Here is a 20,379-nt window from a genome sequence, read left to right as displayed (position 1 = left end):
TTTCTCATTTATACAAATCTTTTAATGTGTTTTCCAGAGCAATAATGCAACATAGCCTCATTGAATATTTGTTGAATTTGCTAGCTTTATATCTATAATTTTATAGAATTACCCAAATGTTTTGGAATTTATAATTGTGATGAGGATAATTCAAATACTGCACTGAAATGAACATTTATAATCTGAGAAATAAAACTGTCCTGAGAAGCCAACATGTCTGCTATCCTTATTTCTGTGTCTGTAGTGGAGGATTGAGGAAGGAGTGCCAGGTCTGCACAGGGCAGTTTCACTTATAATCTGATGTGCTTAACGGTCTCACACAGGTCTTGTCATGCCCAATTTACATGTCAGTTAATGAGGAAGTTCACTAACTTCCTTGAAGTTGTTAAATCCTTTTGTGCTTCTATAACAAACAGGCTGGGTAATTTATAAACAATAGAAATTTATTTCTCTTAGCTCTGGCAGCTGAAAGTCTAAGATCAAGGCTTCAGCAGGTTTGATTTCTGGTGAGCTCTGTCTAATTCCAAGATGGTACGATGCTGCTGCACCCTTAGGAGCCGATGAGAGCTTTGTCTTCACATGGCAGAAGGGATGAAATGGGCAAACCCACCCTCTCAGTCCCTTTTATAATCCAGTCATGAGGGCGAAGAGCTCATGACCTAATTATCTGGTAAAGGCCCCATCTCTCTTAATGCTGTTGCATTGGTGATTAGATTTCAACATAAACTTTGGATGGGCCAAACATTTATAGCACAGCAATTGTATCACCCAATTGGCAAGGCTAAAGTTTAAATACAGTTTGGTAAGACTTTCAAATTAGACCCTTTTCACTAAACTAAGTACCCATAAGAATGGAATTTAAATCTCTGCTATTCATTTTTTACATTTTTTATGGCTAAAGCAGGTTACTTTTGAAGGAAAATTCATGTTCATATGAAACACTACATAACTGTGTTAAAAATTTCACTAAGAAACTTTTTTTTAGTAAATTAAATATATATAGCCAGAAATGCAATATTTTTAGTTTCCTTGTAAATTCATTTTAGACTTAGGACAAAAGACAAAGGAAAATATACTTTATGTATTATTGAGCCTCTAAAGTCTGAATGTATCTTGAAATTTATCGAAATTTTGAAAGGAAGCTGGGTAATAAACCTTGGCATAGTTTATTTTTTTTTAAGTTACTCACACCTGGTTATATTTTCAATATATTAGGTTTGTAGATTGATTTTTCATTGAAAGCACTTATGCCTCATCAAATTTATTCTACTCTAAATGAAGAAATCCCTAAGGTTCATAGTGAATATGGCATCATAGCAATGGTTTGTGCTCTGATTAAAGTAAATTATTTTTATATGACATCCATTTAAATAGTATGATATCCATTTCACGTTCTGGAAGTAATTTTTAGTGAGGTTTTGTCATGTCCATTAATAATGAAGTAATGGAAGACACCAATGGAGACTAAAACATTTCTGGATTCAAATTTCTCAATAACATGGTATTTTAAAGATAGATAGCACTACACTCGTTTGGTGAGGGGGGATTTCTTACTATGTCTATGAAAACTCATTTCCATGCTTGCAATACATAAATACAGGCTTATGCTCTTATAATAATTTTTTTAAAAATGTAGATATAAAATTAAAACCAGCATTTCCAAAAGTGTATTCCTTTACTTGTTAGCATTTTGTGCATGTTGTTTTTTCCCCAAGTGGTCTATTGTTAGTTTGAAACCCTTGTTAGCAAGTGACAAACTATTGTAATAAGGAAGGGAAGAAATCAACAAGGGACTCACAACCCCTTTGATTTTTCTGCCTTTCTGGTCTTTGCTTCTCTTTGGTTTTGTTTTCCACATTCTCTCAGGACAGCTTGAATACAATGGTGACAGCAAGCTCCAAATTTATATTCTTGGTATTGACAACCAGCGAAGGTAAAGGGCTCTTTCTCATCAACTCAAGGTAGAAAATGTGTTGAAGGACTTTGATCCAGCTTAGATCAGAGACTCTTTACTAGACCAATCCTTATGCCAGGGACTATAGAAATATATTCCCTCCTAGAGTTGCAACTAGAAGTAACTTCTGGGAAAGCAGAGTTAGCAGACAAATCTCAAACAAATTAAAACATTTGAACAGATTTCTGCACTGTCGGCCATCTCAGAGTCTCCGCTATGCTAATATGAATCATGAATCTGTATACAAGGAGGACATTTTATACAATATTTTTAAACATTTAAATATAGATTTTGAATGGAAAATTTTGTGAGATTAATGTGTTACATGCCTATAGATTGACTCACACAGCTTCCTCAGTTTTTGTTATTGATCTAACAGTCTTCGTAAACTCCTTCTGCTGAGGACCTAACTATGGAATTTATTCATAGAATGAATGAGTGTGTGAGGGTGGGTAACTTTAAATGCCAATCAAAAATATCTCATTTTTTTTTTTATTTTTAAATTTTTAATAGTCTTTTTTTTTGTCTTTCTGAGTGGAAGGTTCAATTAGCTAAACTACCCCCCCCCTCAAGTTGGCATCTTGCTACATGGTTAAGGCTGGGGCTGTTCATATCATCTCTTGGCAATGAGTCTTCATGCTTTTGTTCCTTGATTCTTGCCTGCCTCTACTATGAGATGTCTATTCTGTCTTCCTAGTTTCTTTCACTGGAATTTGCTGAGGTATGGCTGGTGATCTTAGAATTTATTATTTGGACAAAATAGGGCTTTTTGGATGCCTTCTGATAATTGGCTCTACCTAGGCTTTTGCTAGCACAGACACTCATATGACATCAAAATGTATTACAGTTAGTCCTTATCCCAAACTGTATTTTCCGTAAGAGGTCATTTCTCTCTTATCCTGGTCACTTCATGGAAGGGTCCTTGGTTTTTACTCAATTACTTTTCACATATTCCCCACCTCAACCTCCCTCAGAACAAACAGGTAATTCTGGAGCCTTTTTTCTCTAGATCAGAATTGAAGTTATTTGAAGATTGTAAACTCAGAACTTCCCCTTTCTTAACTATACGTATTGCTATTATCTGCCCTGATGCTTCGTCCCCATGTTGGTAAGTCAGGGAAGCTTTTGACTTTTGCACTCCTAAGTGACCTAACAAAGAAATGCAGCCTGTAGAATACTACGCTTCAACTAGGTGGGTACGATAACACACATGTATGTATCTCTTGTCTGCTTTAGCTGTTTGAACCCTTTCCTCTTTTCTCACTCCACAAGCTGTAAGGTACTTTTCTTATTTTACATCTTCCCTCCCTCCCTCCCTTCCTGTCATAGTTATATATAGTTTGGGTGTAATGTGATTATTTTGATACAAGTATGCAATGTGAAATGATCAAATCGGGGTAATTAGCATGTTCGTCACCTTAAACATCTTTTATCTACATTCTTTTGTATTGATGTGTAATAAAAAGCACAAGGTTTTGAAGATAATTATAATTTAATTCATATAATTTCTAAAGATCAAATCTATATACTTGGGATAGACATCTCCCTAACTATTTGGTTTGTCTTTAAGCCAGAATTATCAGAATTCCTCTCTTCTAGAAATTTTAAAACACACAACAGATTATTGAAAACTATAGTCGCCCTACTTATCTGACACTGCATCTTATTTGTTTTAACAAACCATATATTTGTACCCATTAATCAACTTCTCTTTATCTTCCCCTCCCCTCTACCCTTCCTGCCTCTGGCTATCACTAATCTACTCATCACTAATCTACTCTAATCTTAATGAGATTCACTTTTTTAGCTCCCACATGTAAGAACATGTGGTATTTATCTTTCTGTGCTTGGCTAACTTAACATAATGGATGGAACTGGAGGTCAAACATTAATTTTTTCTTTGTCCTGGGAAGAGTATAGTTCTTCTTTGCTGGAGTTTTAAAATATATAATAAATTATTAAGTATAATACTACCAAATACTAGAACTCATTCCTTCCATGTGTGTCTAACTGTATTTTTGTGCCCATTAACCAACCTCTTTTCATCCTTCCCACCCTTTTTCCCTTCCCAGCCCCTGGTGATCAACATGCTGCTTTCTACCTTCATGAGTTCTGCTTATCTTAGCTCCCACATGTGAGTCAAAGTGTGCAATATTTGTCTTTCTGGGTATGGCTTACTTCACTTAACACAATGACCTCCAGCCCCGTCCATGTTGCTGAGAAAGATAGGATTTCAGTCTTCTTTGTGGCTAAATAATATTTCATTGTTTATATATACAACATTTCCTACATCCATTCTTCTGTTGGTGAACACTTATGTTGGATCATATCTTGGCTATTGTGAATAGTGTTATAATAAACATAAAAGTGTGTTTTCATATGCAAAATAAGCTTTTGAAAATATTCTCATAAAGAATATTTATGTTCTGTACAGTTGTCTTGAGATTGCTTTGATAAAAAATTAATGAAGCCAACTTTGTGACTCAAACCCAAAATAGGACCATGTAGTTCAGTTCTGGGTACAATCTATTCTCACCCTCAAGAGACCAATAATTTTGACTCAGTGGGTTAGAGAATACACAGCCACCTCACATTTATATGTTATGAAAGCATATTTGAAAATATTTCAAAAGAATATTACCATCATTGTAAATTTGTCATTGCATATCCTTGGGATATGCCAACATAGTTTAACTTATTTTTATTTTATTTTTTTATTGTTGGGGGTTCATTGAGGGTACAATAAGCCAGGTAGTTTAACTTATTAATTAATGAAAAAAGATAGTTCAAGACATATGTTTTGATTTTGCAGTATCAGATAGGTTTTCCAAGGGTTAGAACTCAAATCCCTTAATGCCAGTTCATCTTGATTCCTACTTACCCTTTTAAATTGTCTTTCATAACATTTTGAATTATTAGTGCAATATAGATATTAACATCTATGACTTTTTTTTTTTTTTTGGAGAGACAGAGTCTCACTTCATCACCCTGGGTAGAGTGCCATAGGGTCACAGCTCACAGCAACCTCCAACTCCTGGGCTTAGGTGATTCTCTTGCCTCAGCCTCCCGAGCAGCTGGGACTGCAGGCGCCCACCACAACGCCCAGCTATTTTTTTGTTGCAGTTTGGCCAGGGCTGGATTCGAACTCGCCACCCTTCGTATATGGGGCCGGCACCCTATCAACTGAGCCACAGGTGCCGCCCAACATCTATGACTTTTATTAAGATTATAACTGAGAAAAGACATGGAAAGGAATACAGAAACTGAGAAGCCTTTCTCTAAATAATAATAGCTAATGATTTAAAAGCATTTGTGTGTAGATGATGTTTTGTGTTCTTTTTTATTAACTCAATAATTTCTCACAACAATCCTAGGAAATAAAAACTATTATTAGTCCACTTTTACAGATAAGGAAATTAAGGCAAAAAGAGACTGAGTTACACATAGCAAGGGAATGATAAAGTGGAAATAAACTTGAAAAGACCTGTTCTAGAATCCATGCTTTTCCCATTACACGTAGTGCTTCTTACAGAACCATCTCAGACTGCCTCTTGTCTGTTTTACATTTCTCAGGGATCTTCTGATCCAAAAGAAGGTGAAATAAACAATGGCTATAATTAGACTCTTTATTCAATTTTGGAATCTTCTGATAACTCAGGCAGGGAACTAGTGGGTTCTCAGTTCAATATCATAAGGACTTTTTTTTTTTTTTTTACTTTATGGACTGTCATTTAAGCTGCTTTTAATAAAACTAGATTTAGGAAATAGAAGACAATATTAAAGGAGAAGCTGAACTGCTAAAACATAAATTCTCTCCTTTGCTTCTAGTTTGTGATAGTGTTTTAAATGTCCAATATCAATGTTGAAAAAAACATCCCGTCTCCACCCTCTGGGATTTCCCAGTCCTGGTATTTCTACATGGGTAGTAAGTTCCATCCAAGGAATGGAGACAATTGAGATCTTCCAAGTAAACACCTGTCTGCAAACTTACCGAATACTGAATTTCAGTTGTGGTCAAATGTTAAAGCTTAAGGAAGCAAGTCAATTACAGGTTCTTAACAGTATGGCGTAAGTATAATTTATCATTCTCTGAGTCATGAGCTCATTGCCTGAGATGCCAGAATTGAAGCACAATTTTCTTCTAAATAACCATTTCTTTTCTTTTCAACTTCTATTTTGAAAGAGCCTGCCAACAATGGAGGTAGACATAATTCCATTATATATTATGAAATATGATATGAGAAAAATTAATGTAGACATGATAAGATTAGATTGAGCAGATTTGCTTAGATTTGCGTAGACCTGATAGAAATGCTAACTCTCCATCTTATTCCTTATGTTATGCCATAGAATCGCACTCTTCATCTGCAAAATGGAAATAATATCTACCTCTCAAAGTTTTTTGAGAATCAAATGCAACAATATTGAGAAAATACCTTCAATATGTTAATTTTTACTTTTGTTATAAAATATGACAATTGGGATTAATTGGGATTATAAGAATTTTATTTGGGATTATAAGAATTTTATTTTGTTAAAGCTAGAGTCACTATTAATAGCCTAAAATGTTGGAATGATGTTGTTTGAATAATGGAATAAAAAGTCTCAACATAAACTTGTATGTAATGAAAATAACTATATAGTCACTGATTTAACCAATCAACTTTCATTTGGGTAGCTCATAGTCTCAGAGCTATTTTTCTACATTAAAAACTCTTCAAAAGGGACACATGCTTTCAATCTTTGTTGTTCCTTTTTTTTTTTTTACTTTTTCCAGTGCCAAGAGTAGGCTGTGACTATATTTTGGGTGTTTCACTGTTAGAATTTCTAGAATATTTTCAAAGCAGTAGTTTAATGAACAACCACATGAAATTTGTATTATGTCAGGAAGTAATCTCAAATTGCTTATGACAGCTAATTTAATAATTTCCTAATTTTTTTCCTCTTCTTTAACTTTTCCTTGTCATGACATCACGTAACATCTACTTTTTAGTCATAACTATTTTAGTGTTTTCTTTTGAGTACAAAATCCTATCTTATGCTTGATGTAGAGTGTCGCAAAAGTGTTGCTTATTGAGAGAAGACAATATATCCTCAGGAGCCTGTATCGTCTGTCTATCTGCTCTGCTAGCTTTATCTACTCTCCAGACTGAGCCATGGGCCCTTTCTGCATCTGTCCTATCCTATGTAACTGCACTGTTTTGTTTCTGATGCAGTTCAATTTATTTCACTAGATGCGTATTGATTGCCTGCATATAATTTATAGTGGTACATTCTGGGACAAAGATGAATAAACATTGTCCAGGCCTTTGAGGAATCCTTAGTATTGTGAGAGATAAAAAGGGAATAGCTAATCAAAATTCAGTCTGCATGTACATACTACAAGCATTTTTTGTTTTGGTTTGCTTTTCTTTCTTTACTACTGTGGCACCTAATTCACCTGGTTCTATAGTCCCTACCCTTTAGAATTTCCTGGGCTGATGAGGAAAACAGGCCAAATAATTGCAAATACTTTCTAAAATACTTACCAATACCCTATGTGGTATAAAATTGTCGTCCCTAATCCTAAATCAGGCCATGGATTGGTACAGGTCTGACAGCCTGAGGTGAGAGGCAGGCAGGCAGCAGAGCTTCCTCTGTGTTTATAGAGGCTCCCTGGTGCTGCAACCACTTTCTGAGCTCTGCCTCCTGTCAGATAATCGGGCTGTTAGATTCTCATAAGCTCTACTGTAAACTGAGTGTGAGGGATCAAGGTCGCGTGCTCCTGACAAGAATCTAATGCTGATGATCTCGGGTAAATGTAATGTGCTTGAATCATCCCTAAACCATCTCCCACCCCTTCCCTCAGTCCATGGAAAAACTGTCTTCCATGAAACCGGCCCCTGGTGCCAAAGAGGTTGGGGATCTCCGCTGTAAAATGGAAAAAAAATAGCAGATATTAAGTAAATAATTGCTTAAATCAATTACATTTTAAACAATAGAATACAAAAGACCATAAGTAGTTGTTTGCCCATAAATTTACTTCTGATTGAATTTTACCCTCGACAGCTAACACATTAATGCTAAAATAGTTTTTTTATTGAAAACATTAATTTTTACTTAATGTTGAGTATATAAAATTGCATGTATTTTCTATTTAAGTTCTGATTAAATGTTTCCTTTTTTTATTTTTTTTTAAATGTTTCTTTTTTTTTCATGTCACAGACACATTTCATTGGGTCCATAAATGCCATAATAAGCTTATTTTCCTTTATAAAGTATTACTTCTCTCAGAATGATATGGTATCTGTAATTTATTAACCTTTTGATTAAACAATAAGGAAAAAAGTATTATTTTCAGTTCCCAAGTAGTAGGGATCGTGCATAGTAGATTTTACTTATTTTTGAAAAATTATACTCATCCTATTCAACTATTATTTTCTCTATGTCTTTTATTTCTAATAATGTTAGGCTTATTTTTAGATTTTTCTATTTTTTTATTTTGTAAACAATAACTATGTTTTTCTGTATAGTTATTGTCACCAACTTTTATAAATCTTCCGTTCTGTGGAGCTTACCATTTCAGAGTTAGGTATGCTTTCACAGAAAGTGTTGGCTTTTGTTTCTAAATTGACGTTCAAGTTTTAACTCTTCCACTTACCAGCTGTGTGATTTCAAGCAAGTCAATTCTCAGGACATCCGTTTCATCATCAGTAACATGAAGATGGTTATTCCTGATAAATTGAGTTGTGTTTATATTAGAAGATTTGTAAAGTCAGGTATGTTGATGGTTATTTTCTTTTGTCATGATCATATTATCTATCATATCATAAGAATATACTTGGTTCCCACATACAGTGGTGTGATAAGGAGTATTATTCTTTTGCCTGCAGAAGGGGGCACATTTCAATTGATTTTTATCTGCTGTATAATTTTGGCAAAATTTATAAGTATTCTGAAGTGGTGATAAAGTTTTCTTAGAAATATATCATTACTGGGTCATAATGGCATAATGGAAAATGCAAAGATAAGTTTGGATGGACATTGTGATTCCTCTCTTTTTGCCTGCCTTCCTTTTCTCGCTTCTTTTCCATTTCTTCATGAAGAAAGTTATTTTTTACATCAGCATCCATAAGTTTCACAAGCCAGTCTTTTAGCCATGTTTCCAAGAGAAATAATTCTTTACAAGCAGTCTCTTGTAAAAGACTCCTTGGTAGCTACTAGCGCATAAACTCTTATTAATCCTAAGTATATAAAGTAATGTATAAAGAAAACATTTATTATTGTACATTTGCAATTTAAAAATACATAATATTACTACAGAACTTTGGAGATGAGAAGAAACAATCATCCTTACTCCACTACCCTAAACTAAACAATTATTATAAATTTTGTGTGTCTTTCTAGAATATACATGGATATATATATATAATTTATTTTAAGCATAGTTTACATAAAGATATATAATTGGATTTTAAAATATCTGTATATAGTGACCATTTCAACATACTGCTATATACATACTTTTTAAAATTATCAGTTTGTAGCTGAATGTTATTTCTTTGGGTTTGTACCAAATTATATTTAAGTGAAGTCAATTGTGTTGTTATATTAAAACCACTTTTTCATAAATCTTTTGTTATTATTTTCATAAAACAAATTCTCAAAATTTAATGTATAGATCTAAGACAAAGAACATATTATTATGATTCTTAATCTATGTTTTCAGAGAATCTTTCAAAAGTGTTTAAATTATTTTTCTGCCACCGGCAATACAATTTGTCTTTTCATAGCAGCTTTATTCAACTTTAGTATTAATAATTAAATTACATTTTACTAATTTTAAAATATTAGAATATTTACAACTATGTAAATAGCTAGATACAGAAAACAATCTGAAACTTTTTGAACACTGTCAGTTATTCTTTGAGCACTACTGGTGATGAGGATGGTTTCATCATGAGGAGTTTAAATGTAAAAATCCCCATTGATAAGAATCAGGTAGTGTTTCACTAAACAATAACTACTTGAAGTGGTCATAGAATGATGAGAAATATTTTGCTGCATGGGAAAGTACTTATTCAGTAAAGGCTCTGTGAATTCCACTGTAAATAAGCTACACACTAAATATTTGCATGTTATACATATAATATGTAAACACTCTAAGATATGCATGTATAATAATATACATGTATTCTATATATAGTATAATAATATATTAATATATTTTTATTCTAAACATATTACATAAAGCTGTTATTTTTATGTTGTTATTATTGCTGGGAATTATGATGTTAAAGTATATGACTTCACAGCTACCTTTGAGAAATATATAAGATGTTTGGAGACACCCTCTATGCATGAGACAGCTAAATAGGATAGAGCTATATAGTTTGCATGTTTAATAAGTGAACCATTCTAGATAATGCAAGAGTAGAAATTAAGGGTCTGAGCTTTGAAACAGAATTCCTGGGTATGAATTTCAGTTCCTCTGCTTATTAACTAGGTTATTTGGTGACAGTTTACTCCATTTTGTGTTTCAGTGTTTCAGCTGTAATGGATAATAGAATCTGCTTCACGTAGTTTGTGAAGAGTAAATAAGTTAAGAAAATGCTTGGAACAGTGGCACATAGTAAATCCATCAGAAACATTCGTCGTTATGTTGTTATAGTAACTTAGAATGGAGAGCATTACGGAGTGGATTGGTTAGGAAGGTATTTTGGAGTAGGTGAGAATTTTGCCTGGCATTGATAGTTAGGCACTGTTCAAATAGGAGGGGAGAGAAAGGCATTTTAGAAGTGTGAGTAAGTGTGATTTGGCTGCTGACACTGTTTTCTGATGTTATTTCATGTCATTCCCCCCCACCCCACACACACACACCACCGTACCCCAGCAGCTCTGGCTTTGTGAGTCCACTGGATTCACCAGGATTGCACTTGCCTCTTGCCCGTGGTCCTTCCTGGTCCTTCTGTGCTGATTGCTCTTCTGGCGTGTTTCCCCATTGCTAGATGTTTCCCCATTGCATTACTAGCCTGTTCTTGTGTTCTTTCCTCAACTTGCTTGTCAATCATCAGAGGCATTTCTTAAGAGAACAAATGAAAATGATACCACTCCTCTTCCAACCTTCTCAAGTACTGATTTTCTTTCCTTCCTTAATGCCCTATTTAAGTTTTTATTTCTTTAATATTTTAGGGACGTAGCAGTTGAGCTTTTAGAAAATTTACCACTCAACACTAATAGAAATTTTTGGTATGAGAGAAGAGTTAAAAAGCATGGATGTGGCATCCAAGCATCCTGATTTAGCCAATTTTTAGTTTTCTTCTATAGACTATGTTATTTATCCCCTCCATGTCTTACGGGGGTCCTCAAACTCCACATGAGGCAGTGTGATTGTACGTGTTCCCATTTTGTTTTTTTTTACTTCAAAATAAGATATGTGCAGTGTGCATAGTAATTTGTTCATTTTTTTTTCAAACTATAGTCTGGCCCTCCAACGGTCTGAAGGACAGTGAACTGGCCCCCTGTTTAAAAAGTTTGAGGACTCTGCTCTATAATGTATATAATTATAACTACTTCTAGAGTAGTTCTAGAAGTCTAAACTTCCTTAAAGTTCTTTTCTGTATTCCCAGTACCTAGAATAGGGCCTATCACTTAATAGGTGCCCTGCAAACACTTGTTGCGTACACAAAAATGAATGAGTGGTTTTTAATATATCAGAGATCAAGACAATTGACTACTGAATTCTGAGAGAATTGCCTGGATTATTTGTGAAGTCGGGTTCTTTGAGATAGCCCAACTAAATATTTGCTCTCTGTTGACTGATACTGAGCCTCTGTCTGAAAACAAACCTAGGCTTATAGCTTGATTCACAGTGTGGCTTAGTTAAACATATTTTAGCACTGAATTCTCAATTCCTGGAGTTTGATTGTTGGCACTACTGCATGTAAGTTGCTTGAAGATTTTCAAGTTATAAAATTGCAGTAAAATGATAATACAAATTCCTACACAAAATTAATTGAGAAAATTGTCCTCGTCACAATGATTGATACTTCTCTAAGGAGGATTGAATAAATAATTTCAGATAGAAAAAATATTCTGCTCTTTAAAAATGTACTATGAAAGGAATAAAAAAACTCTCTTAAATTACCCAATCTAGTGCTTAATCATCCTCTCTGGAAATTCTTTCTTCTACCTGGAGGGGGTTTTGGCATATCCGTTATCCAAGAAGTGTTTGTTTAGTAGACCACCCTCCGTGTGTATGCTCTGAGAAACCCCAGGACAGGATTTTTGTAAATTCAGAGGGATGGTGGCGTTTTTTGAGATATGGAACCTCTTTTAAGAGTGGAGTTGACCACATTCCCTTTAGCGACCATTCATCTCCCTCCATTATCAAAACTTACATGTTTTTATATAGAACCAAAATCCACCAAAGGCAATTGAAACCCATTTCCTGTGGTGTATTTCATTAGGGATGGAGAACAGCTGGTCACCTTTTCTATAAAATAAACCGTTGTCTATGTTTTAAGATAGCTTCAAATTTCCTCATCTTTTTCTAAGTAAGCTCCAACTTTACTGGTCTTTACTTCGCACTCTACCCATCCCCTTTAAGTTTGCTCTTTTTTTGTTTCCTACTTAGTAAGCTAGATGTGTTTAGTCCTTCAATATTACCGAATGTGTCATTAACTGAATATAATTTTTGAGATTCTTATTTCTGTCCCCCACAGAATATAATGATAAAGAATGGCTTTTACTAAAATATTGTCCGTAGAGTTTTACTTTATGAAGTAGTTCTTTTCTACTTTGGGTATTAGTAGGCAATAATACAGATTTCACAGGGGGCGTAACTGTTGTACTGAAATCACGATGTACAATTAGTCTTTCTTGCCTGTAAATAGTAAGCACAGTAATGTAGCACTAGCAAGTCTGAATGTTGACAATAGTTCTTATTACCTTCCATTATAATATTCCCCCCGGTAGTGAATACTTTCTTATTGTTAGTGCTATGGAAAGCACGTGCAGTGAGAATTAGATGGAGTCATTCAGCCCAGGGCAGAGAGGACACAGCCAGTCTGGTGGGTTTAGGCCCTGCATGACCTTCACTTTGTGTTTCCCATTCTTGCTGTTTTGTAAATTCAGCTTTGACCTAAAAGTTCCTATCTTGAGTAGCTGAGGGCAGTTCATTTAGAGATTAACTTTCAAATTGAAATGTTGTTTTGGATTGGGGTGATACTGATTATTGTTTATTATAGGTCATGGATATGCCAATTATTGTTTAAGATAAAGATTAATATGTTTTTTACCTTAAACTTTGATATATAAAATTATGATTTTGAAAATAGAAAAACAGCACTGTCTTGAAGAGCCTACTCTCACTGTTCTCCAGAATCTCTAGCCTTCTGACAAAATTTGGTAGACCTATCCCCTTCTCTACATATTGTCTGACAGTGCCAGGCGGCCAGACCCTCTTGATCAGGTGACATTTCTGGCAACTAGGCGGGAACCCCTAGACTGTTCTTTTAGGTGCTATCAGGGAAGCCTAGCAGTCACCTGGATAGGGGTGCCCTGGGTGCTGGGCTTGAATCCTCCTAGCAGTGCTGCTGGGAGATTCTCCTGGGAGTCTTTGGCCTCTGCTCCCAGGCCACCATCGCTGTCGCTAAAGTCCACCTGCTTTATTCTGGTTGCACGCTGAGCTTTGGTTTCTGGCTTTGTTCTGAAGAAATTTGGTGTTTCTGTAACTAATCTGTATTATGGGGGTTCAGGCCTCAATCCCAAATGACAATCCATTGGGGCATATTCTGTCTGATTGGTCTCAGTATGGGTACCCACCTATAATTAAAAAGCAATAAAATTTTACCATAACATGGCCAGGCCAATATCGCTACTAATTGCAAAAGAAAGGATGGGATTAAAACCATAACCATTTGACAACCACCACTGGTATAATCATAGGCAAGTGGTTGCTAAAACTAGAAAGTGAAAGTTTGATGAAAAACAGGCTATTCATATAGTTTTAATAGCACCTCCTAACAGGATACACATTATTAAAAAAAAAAAAAAACTTGGCACAAATAGTCCAAACTGTACAGAAATCTTAGAGAAGTAAATGATTTTCTCTTTCCTAATCCTGTAGCCTTTCCATTTATTTCCCCAATGCCTTCATTAGTTTTAGAATTCTCTCCCCATGCTTATTTTTTGCACAAATGAATAAGTATGTGCATATTTCCTCATCTTCCTTCTTATCTTACCTTTTCTCTTTTTTTGCCATTTTTGCTGCATTTGTTTGTGATTTTTTTTCTATACAGGGAGCTTAAAAATGTTATTTAGCCAAATACATCCATCTTTTCTTTCATTGATTCATGTTAAATAAAAAAAGGTTTCTAGCCCTCCATATTTAAAAAATTCTTAATTTTTTCCAAAGTTCTTTAGTTTTCATTTTTATATTAAAAACGTCAATGCCTTTGCAATGTACTTTGTGGCTAGTATTACACTCAAAACTTTTTCTTTCTTCCAGCTTTCTTTTTCCTTCTCATTCTTTTCTCATTCTCTCTCTGTCCCCTCCCATCTCTGTCTTTCTCTTTCTTCTGTCCTTCTTTCTGATAGCCATAATTACACAAGCAATTGTTGAATAATCCCTAATCTTTGTACTGGCAAGAAATACCATCTGCTATGATCTTAATGCTTGTGTCCCTGCAAAATTTATGTTTAAATATGTTAAACCTTGCTGCTATGTAGATTGGTAGAAATCTGAGCTCCCCTGGGAGAGGACAGGGGCAGGCCACAGGCCTCCATCTTGGTACCTTCTGCCTTAATTGTGTCCGAAACGATTGCTCACACCTGGAGAGGGGGACCATCCTACCAATCTACCAATCATAACTTAGTGTGCCAACTGCAAAAGGATGTAGAAAACCTGCTAAACTAGCAACAGATACAATAGATACTTTTTTTTTTATTAAATCATAGCCGTGTACATTAGTATGATCATGGGGCACCATACACTTGGCAATAGATAGATTCTTAAAGGTGATGTGTAACAGCCTTATGACTAATTATCATGATATTAGCTTCAATCTGCACTGTGGTCCACACCCCCCATGGGCTCTCAGAGAGGGTGACGGGAGTTCTGCATGTACAATTAAGACTCAGGTTTCAAGGTGACCCCTGAATCATGAGGTAGCCTAATCCAAACAGTATAAAAGAGAATCAGTGGCTGTGACCCTGATGTCTTTTCTTTCTTATGATAGTAAGGGCCCAGCTGCTGTCCATAGAGAATCTATCTTGCATTCTCTGTAAACCTATCTTTCTCTTTCTCAATAAACTTTGCTTCATATTTGCCTCACTTTACGGAGTCTGGTCATGTTTTGATCAAGAGCACTCAATGAACCAAAGACCCAGGCAGCTGTCTGAAACACTGAATTTTTTGGATGTAGGAAACTCCCTTATAACCCAACACTACCTGCCAAGGTAATGGCATTAAGAGGTGGAGCCTTTGGGAGGTGATTACATCATAAGGGCCCCGCAGATAGTTTGACCTCCCCAAACTTGAGTGCTTATGCAATTTATACAGTTTTAATAACAAATTTCACACATAAAAAAGAGTAATTGTGAAACTTACTAAGTGTAGAATATAAATGTCTTAACACAATAACTAAGAAAATGCCAGGAAGGCTATGTTAACCAGTATGATGAAAATATGTCAAATTTTATATAAAACCAGTGTATGGTGCCCCATGATTGCATTAATGTACACAGCTGTGATTTAATAATAAATAAATTAAAAATTAAAAAAAGAAGAATTTTTACCTCTTAATATTTCCGGAATTTAATCAATTAAGACATGTAAATGAAAGCGACTATTATATTACCTAGCATACAAAAAATACTGAAAATGTTAGTGTGTTAAATGAACTTTAATCTAAAATAGCTAAGGCAGAATCTGCATGATAAATAATTTGTAATTTGATTAAAATTATCGGTCACATTATTTTTCCTTGTCACAAACCATATAACTCAAAGGACAGGAGGAGAGGCAAGCTTTGAACACTCTATAATTATAAGAAACACCTGTAACAGCTCAGTAATATAACACCTTGGTGATAAGGGGATGTGGAAGGGTTCAGCTCTCCTTAACTAAGAGCACGAGTGTTAGTGTTTGGCAGTCTCCACACCTGTGGTGCAAATAGCCATGAGATCACTTCTTTAAGTAGCCACAGGAGTGGTTAGTCCAGATTCTCATTCTTTCATGGACCTCCTCACTCTGACTCTTTCATTCCTCCTGCTCACAGAGTGCCTGCAGGTGCCCTTCTTCAAAGACTGCTAAGATTCACTCTCCTACTAAGACTGTTTCTCTACTAAGACTGTCTCTCTCCCTCAAAGACTGTTTCTCTTTCTCTTTGTCTCTCTTGCTAAGATGAATTGCCCTCCGGCACCTAAGGGGATTTGGTCCCGAGCAAGGTAGCACAGTGGTCTGCATCCAGACAGTTAGCCAGGCCAGGGCCAGAGACCTGGCCAGTCCCAGCCCCAACATTTCCTTCTAATAACAAAACTACTTGTTAATTATTTGAGTGTTTTGATATTTTAAGCAGTTGCATAAGATTTTGGGGTGTCATTGTGTGAAGAGGGTTAAGCTGCCTGTCCCTGTCAACCAAGATATAGAGAAGGGGATAGGTCTACTAAATTTCATTTGTCAGAAGTCCGGTGATTCTGGAGAACAATGAGAGTAGTATTTTTAAGACTGTTCTGTTTTTCTGTTTTTTAAATCACAATTTTGTATGTAAAACTGTAAAGTAAAAATTATGTTACTCTTTATTTTAAATAACAATAATTGGTATAATCTATTATTTTTGTTTTAAAGTTTTTCAGCACCCAACTCTCACGGATTAAAATTAGTATTCTTACAATGGAGAAGTTTGGCAGATACCACCTAGACAAAGTGATCGAAGTTAACATTACCAGTCACTAGACATATAGATATCAAATGCCTCTTGATATGTTGTAGTGAGGGCATGTCACTTCTATGGTTGATACTCCTGCTAAAATTGCATAAGTCATGCTTAATCATGTGGAAACAACATGGAGGGGAATTGGACATTATCAGTATATACATGAAATGTATGTACTCTTCAAAAATGTCAAGATCATCAAAGAAAGACTAAAGGGCATTTCTAACTTAAAGGAGATGTAACAAATTATGTTTAATTGACCTTTTAATTTTGCTATAAAGAAAAGTAGTGTGACAGTTGCCAGAATTTGACTACTATCTGTAAGGTAAATAATTTTACTCTATTGATTACATTGTATTAGTTTGATAATTGAACAGTGGCTATATCAGAGAATGTCCTTATTTGAGAAGTGAAGCTCAGGCGAGAAAGAGCATGATGTCTGCAACTTGCACTCAGAGATCTAGACTTTTAGTCTTTCTCTTCCTCCTAATGAGGTAAACAGGACAGAATGTTTAACATTTCTAATACATGTGGAGAAAGTGAGTAAAGTATATATAAAACTTCTATCTAAAAAATTATTTAGGTCTAAGATTGTTTCAAAATAAAAAGTGAAAATGTATTTTATATCTATTATAACATACCAGACTCTATTAGTATTCCATCATAAACCATGAATTTCCCTCCTATACCCTGAAGGCTGTTTACTGGTAACACCTGTAGCAGCCCGTATAGCCTATGGCTAGGAGGAGTGAGAGTTATAAGAAAGACCTGTATAGCTCAATAATGGAACACCTTGGAGAAAAGGACATGCAGAGGGATTTAACTCTCCTAACAAGCATGAGAGCTCGCGAGATGAGAGCAGTGGTGAATTGGCAGTCTCTACACCTGTGGTGTGGAGAGGCACGAGATCAGCTTTATATTAGGCTGGAGGAGAAGGCAGTCGGGAGCATGCACATTTTACCATGGACCTGCTTAATCTGACTCTGTCTCCGTCTCCTCTCCTGCCTGCAGAATGCCAGCATGAGTCTGCTGAAGATTACCAAGCTCTGCTAAAGACTAAGATCTATCTATTCTAAGAAGACTGCTTTACTCTCTCTAAGACTCTCTTTCTCTAGCTGAAGTAGATAGCCCTGAGGCACTTAAGAGAAATTATTCCTGAGCAAGGTAGTTTAGCGGTCCCATGTCCGGAACCTAGTTAAGCTGGGCGGAGACCTGGCCAGTCCTAGGTCCTGACAAGCGGTGGCAGCGGTGGGCTGTGACAAACATGTGCAGGTACTTTACTGAGGATGGTTGTCTAACTGCAGAAGCACTGTGGTCCATCTGGAAGGAAATCCAAAAATATCTGAAAGGTAATAGCCCTGGAAAAAGTTCTTAACTGATGATGGATGGATATATGTGATGGATACATATCCTAGTTTTCATCCAAAAATATCTGAAAGATAATAGCCCTGGATAAAGTTCTTAACTGATGATGGATAGGCACGTGTGATGGATACATATCCTAGTTTTTTTGTCCTTTGTTGTGATAAATGTGAGGTGGGTTCTCCACTGCCTTCTAGAATTCACAAGTGGAATTAATTCCACTTGCCCACAGTGGTAAGTTGCTTAATAATGTGTCCTGTACTGGCTTCCTTCCCTGGTTTAATTCCCTACTCTTTGGCCAGATTTTGGGGGCATCTTCCCAAAATAAAGCCTTGGACTTGAATCTCTGTGGAAGGGTTTGCTTCTGGGGAAACTAAAGTAAGATAATTAACAGATGTGGTATGCATATGTCCTCAACATATACTCTGAAATTTGGATCACATTTTTGCCTGGTAAGTACAAGTACCCATTACTGATGGTGATTGTAGTAAAAGTAATTTTTGGCACTATATGATCATAATTGCTAAGACACTTTAGTCAATTGGGATGACACATAGGTGGTGACAGGTGATTCACTGGTTTAGGCACTATGTATAGCATTTGATGGACCTGGAACAATAATAATCAGAAGCACCGTTGAGTGGATTTGTTATTAACTGACATTGAAGCACCAAATAAATATAATGGGATTAGAATAATCAACTCTCAATGTAGAATATAGTCCAAAGGTTTTTTTTTTTTTTTTTTTTGCAGTTTTTGGCTGGGGCTGGGTTTGAACCCACCACCTCCGGCATATGGGGCTGGCGCCTTACTCCTTTGAGCCACAGGTGCCGCCCTCCAAAGGTCTTTTTAAAAATTTTTAAATTTCTTTTTGCGTGTTTTAATTTCAGAATATTACAGGGGTACACACATTTTGGTTATACCATTCACTGTTGCACATTTTAAGTCAAAGTTACAGTGTTCCCTTCACTCAGAATACATCATTGTAGCAGGTGTAAATTAGCCCAACCCTCTTCCCCTCCTATCTACTTGATTCCCACTGAGTTTTACTTCCATACATACACACGAGGGTTGATCAACTGGTTCCGATTTTGTACTGAGTACATGTGGTGTTTGCTTTTCCATTCTTGATATGTTTTACTTAGAAGAATGGTTTTCAGTTCCATTCAGGTTGTTACAAAAATGATCACCACTATTTCTGGCTGAGTAGTACTCCTATGGTGTGTGTGTGTATATATACACACACATATATATATCATATTAATCCACTCATGTATTAATGGGCACATGGGTTGTTTCCAAAACTTTGTGATTGTGAATTGTGCTGTTATAAACATTTAAGAGCAAGTGATTTTTTTTCTTTTATCTTCTTTTTCCTTTGGGTAAGTACCGAGTAGTGGGACCGCTGGATCAAATGGTAGGTCTACCTTTAGTTCTCTGAAGTGTCTCCACATGACTTTCCATAGGGGTTATACTCATTTGCAGTCTCACCAATAGTGTAAGAGCGCTCCTTCCTCTCTGCGTCTTCACCAACAATTGTCTGGGGACTCCACCCCCCCACACACAAATATTTAAATATTAAGTTAATCATTTGGCATAGGATTTCTCATGTTAACATAAAATAATTCAGTTATGGTAAAACAAACAACAACAAAAAACCAACCCTGCGTACATGGAGAAAGATGGCGCAGTGTCCTCACCTGGCTGCTGCGCTGAGAGCGCAGAGCTGCGTGGCTGAGACCCACAGTTCACACATTACTCGCTATTGAGAAACAAGACACAAAAACACGACTCTACTGCCCTCCAGAAGAGGTTCTACAGCAGGGAGAAGAAACACAAACCTTTGTGAAACCAAAGTGCTCCCCTAAGGACTTTACTCTGGGGCAGGTCACCAGGCGGCCCCCTCAGGACAGCCCCTTGCCCCACGGGAGACAGTCATAGAGCGCAGAGCAGAGGGAACGAACAGGGAGCCCATGGGAGCAGACAGGGTGCAGACCCTCTGAACAGGGAGCTCAAGGGGAAAGACAGGGCGCAGATGGTCTCTACAGGGAGCTCACGGGGGCAGACCGGGCGCAGACCCTCTGAACAGGGAGCTCAGGGTGGGCAGACAGGGTGCAGACCCTCTGAACGGGGAGCTGGGGTGGA

The 20,379-nt window shown here is 36.2% G+C and overlaps 1 pseudogene; it reads right to left on the bottom strand.

Moving 5' to 3' along the window:
- The window catches only part of LOC128564559 (serine/threonine-protein kinase Kist-like), a 37,920-nt pseudogene extending 17,930 nt beyond the window's left edge, over positions 1–19,990 (bottom strand).
- Positions 19,991–20,379: the final 389 nt, after the last annotated feature.

This window comes from Nycticebus coucang, chromosome 14 (genome assembly GCF_027406575.1).
Source record: "Nycticebus coucang isolate mNycCou1 chromosome 14, mNycCou1.pri, whole genome shotgun sequence".
Taxonomy (NCBI): Eukaryota; Metazoa; Chordata; class Mammalia; order Primates; family Lorisidae; genus Nycticebus; species Nycticebus coucang.
This window is presented reverse-complemented; position numbering and strand designations above follow the sequence as displayed.